The sequence below is a fragment of the Phytophthora parasitica genome (assembly GCF_000247585.1).
Source record: "Phytophthora parasitica INRA-310 unplaced genomic scaffold supercont2.48, whole genome shotgun sequence".
Classification (NCBI taxonomy): Eukaryota; Oomycota; class Peronosporomycetes; order Peronosporales; family Peronosporaceae; genus Phytophthora; species Phytophthora nicotianae.
The window spans coordinates 459,969-463,999 of NW_008649034.1; positions in this window are offsets into that span (position 1 = coordinate 459,969).

A 4,031-nucleotide genomic window follows, 5' to 3' on the forward strand; every position below is an offset into this window, starting at 1 on the left:
CGGGAAGTCTTGCGTCCGTCACCTCAAGCAGCGACCAAAATAGCTGACTCTATCGAGCATCGACGAGATTTGATACTTCATTTTGTTTCCTGTTTTAATAGAGGCAGACAGATCATTGAATTGGACAGCGTACATTAACAAAATAAAAAGGCAATGATTTTACCAATGTTTTTTTTATTATTATTTGCGAGCGGCACTGCCATGATTTTTTTTCTAAAAGGGATAGGTGTATAATAAACTTGGTATGTACACTCCCAGCCAAAATTATACCAACAGCTCCCAAAAGGCGTCGTAGCTTTTCCACTTCTTATCATTTTAGATGCGGTTTTGACAGGAGTACCATAACGAGATTCGAAAGCGCATCTAAAAATGATAAGAATAGAAAACATTACACTGCTATTTGGGTGGTGTTACTCCTGGCCAAACCAGCCATCACACATTTCGACGTAGCTCACTCAATATTCGTAATCTGATGCTGCTCTTTTGATATATCTTTCCTGTTGCATCGTGAAACTCTGTGTTGGACTAGCAACCTGGATTCTGTGGTTTGAAGAATACTTTACATATAATGAACTGATTTGATCAAGTGGTCCAACTTCAGACTACCTGATGCAATTTTGAAAATAAAAAATGAAACGGAAAGTTGGCATTAGCAAGTATCGTCGCACCCTTCTTTTAATCACCTCGATGTAGCGTCGTGACATCGAGTCTATCAGATTCACCAGTGTTATCAACTCAACGCTATTTCAGGCAACTAAGACTGCCGCTGTTAGCTCTCTAACCTTTTGTACTGTTTCCCAATAGGACTTTCGTGCCAGAAATACCCATTGGGATACGGTGAGGGCACTGACCAGTCAAGTACGCTGATTCATAGTTTTTTTTAAAGAACTCGAATGTGTGCGCTGTCGTGCAGATGCGCATAGGACTGCAAGCACTCCGACACAGTATAAATCTACTGTGCCGAAGCATGACGCCCATCAACCACAGCAACACGCATCTTTCACATGGCGCTCAAGCCTCGCCATACCATCGCGGATCCACCGCCATTTTGCTGTCTTACAATTGCTCATGTAGACCATCTTACGTTCTGCTAATAATTTTGTCAGGTCCATCTAAGTGACGTGGGGCCAGCCCTTCTGGGCAACCAGGATGTAAGCGAACACCTCGCTTACGTCGAAGTCACCACGACGCTTGACAGACCGAGTCAACCACTCGATCTCTGGTTGATATCTCGATAACCAAGGCATGCCCAGGATGCAGTCGGACGCGTTGCTCATGCCAATCACAAGGAAGTTATCCTTGCTACGGAATTCGTCAAAGGTGTACGGCTGTGTGATCTCACGCCGCGCAGCGGCCCTTACAGACGCTGATCGCCGATGAGAGAACCGACAGACAGGAGTGTGGAAGAAGTTGTCCGTCGCCCCTGAGTCCAGGAGTGTGCGCAGCGGTCGCCGGGCACCGCCGATGTGAAGACTGACAATGATCAGTTTCGAATCGCTCGGTGGGGTGGTGGTGTAAAAGTGTGCTTGAAGCACGGGAGGGCTAGAAGGTTGGGTTGCCACCGGGGGACCCCGATCTTCGTTCCAACCCGTAGGGCGCCCCGCACCGGCGCTGACCGTTTTTTTGGCTGAAGCGTAGAAGCAGCTTCGACGTCAACATGTGCGAGAGCCGGAGCGGTTGCGCGGCACACTGCCGCGATATGTCTAGGCCTCCGGTAACGGAAGCAGGTAAGGGAGCGACCGGCGTGACCACCTGGCCCGCCAAAACCATTGCGTTGGCGACTGCTCGACAAATCAAATGCGCCGATTTCCATGGGCTAAGGGGTCGTCTCTCGAACTGACTCAGATAGCGCACGGGCATAAGATGATACCACCACGTAATCATCACGGAGCGCGAGGGCAAATTCTTCTTCAAGCGTGGAAGCCTCGGTTCGGATGAGGTAGTAATGTGTCATGTCCTCACGCATGCCGAACACGAAGACGCGGACCTGAGAGGCCATATCGATGGGCTTGGTTACGATATACGACGCGAGGTATCGCGTCGTCTGGATGTAGTCGCGCATGGATATCGAACCTTGCCGGAGGGCAAAGAAGTCTACTCGAACGCGGGATTCATCTTGGGGCGACTCAAAGGCGAGCCGAAGATCGTCCTGGAGCGCTTCCAGGGTGGGGAAGAGCATTAGGGTCAATAACCAGCTTGCCGAGTGCTCATTCCTCTACCTTACCGGTCAGCTGGGAGAGAAGAAAATTGACTTGAGCCGACGGCGCGTCGAGCAACCGCGAGGCAATGGCAATATCAATCTCCAGGAACCGCCGGCTTAGCGGAAGGCGATCTTCACCGACGCCGGAGTAGGTCGACGTCTCTAACTTTACGACATCATGCTTGGAGGAACGCGAGGGAGTTGACACTCGGCGATTCGCATCGGCGAGCTCGCGTTCCACGAACTCTTGTGCCGCGAGACGCTGTTGATTGGGAGTGGCTGAGCGCAGCATCGACGTGACGACAGCTTCACTAGACTCCGCCGTCTTGCGGTGGAGAACTTCCCACTCTATACAAGTGATATGGGGGAAAGCGGCGTGGTCGAGGTCTTGACTCATGTCGAACTTGGTCATTGGAAGGACCAACAAGTGCTACCAGGTGTAACAGGCCAGGCGTGTATCCCATTACTAGCTAACACGTAGCGGTGAGGAAGCATAGGGATACCTAGACCGATTACCTAAATCAGGATAAAATCAACTCTGTTTTATTTAGAGCCTGGACGGCTGCCCCGGGCCTCATGTGAACCACTCAAATGAAAGTCGTCACATGATAGGCTGATAATCGGTATGGCTCCTCATTATCCATCAATCACATAACGACAACTTGGCACACGGGTAGCGTGTGCCACTTTGCCTACTTATGTAATATCTAAAACTAAGCTACTTATGTAACTGTGGTGACCCGACACACCGCTAGCCGGCCTTGACGCGGGAGGGCGCCGATTACCTCTTGTAGAGGCTATCGTTGCGGACGAGATGTCTCGGTGCGTCGCTTGGCTGTACTAGTTTCGAGTGTTTCGACGCTGGTCCTGACAGTGAAACTAGCCGCTCTGATTGATTGACGTATAGCACGCTCTGTAGATCTGGATCTTCCAGAGATAGTCGAGCCTAGACGCGCGTTTGTTTCTGTTCCGCCTCTTGAGTCCTGATCGACAGCTGTACGATAGTCTTCTAAAACACGATCGAACCAGACTGTGAAGGTCTGACATCTTGAGCACTTCGATGGCAGAAACTGCGAAGATCTTTCACAAATTCTTGAGCGATGCCGACTAGGCGTCGTGTATGGTGGTCGAAGAACTCTTCCGTGAAGACATGTACGGTGAGTGCATTTGACACGTCATCAAGCGTTTGGTGCTTTGTAGCTTTGAGATACCGACTGATACGGCAAAGTTGTTTAGATTCACGGATCCGTCGGCATACCATGCTCGTCGTGCTGCAAAGTCGAAACACTTGAACTGCATCAGTGGAAGGCCTCGCGCACCAAAATTCAAAGTCGTAACCCGAGTTATGATCGCTGGACCCGATCATAACACGGGTCTATGAGCTTGGTAGAACGGGACGAAACCATACAATCGACATCAGCAGCAAGGTCCTCACCTGCATACTCCGGGGCAGCGATCAGTTCATTAACTCGTTGTTGCGTCTTCGCGGGGTCGAATGCGTGCTTTGGGCGCCGCTCGCGATTCTCCATTGCGTCGATCAGAACGGAAGGTGACACTAGTCTGCGGCGTTGACTCTCGCGGCTGCCCGTATATGGCGCGCCCCCGGGCTGGCTCATACTCAGGTAGAAACGGATGAGCTCGGGACGATCGGCAATTGCGACGAGAACTTTTGCGTGGTTATCGCCATCCCGATGTGAGGCCCCACCGCAGCATTATCTACCACCCGTGACCCCAATTGCGCTGGGGTCACTGTTGAATCATCGTCTATAGCATTAAGGATTGCTACTAATTCCATGTCGTTGCGGACGTCAGCGTTGCTGACACATAGTGG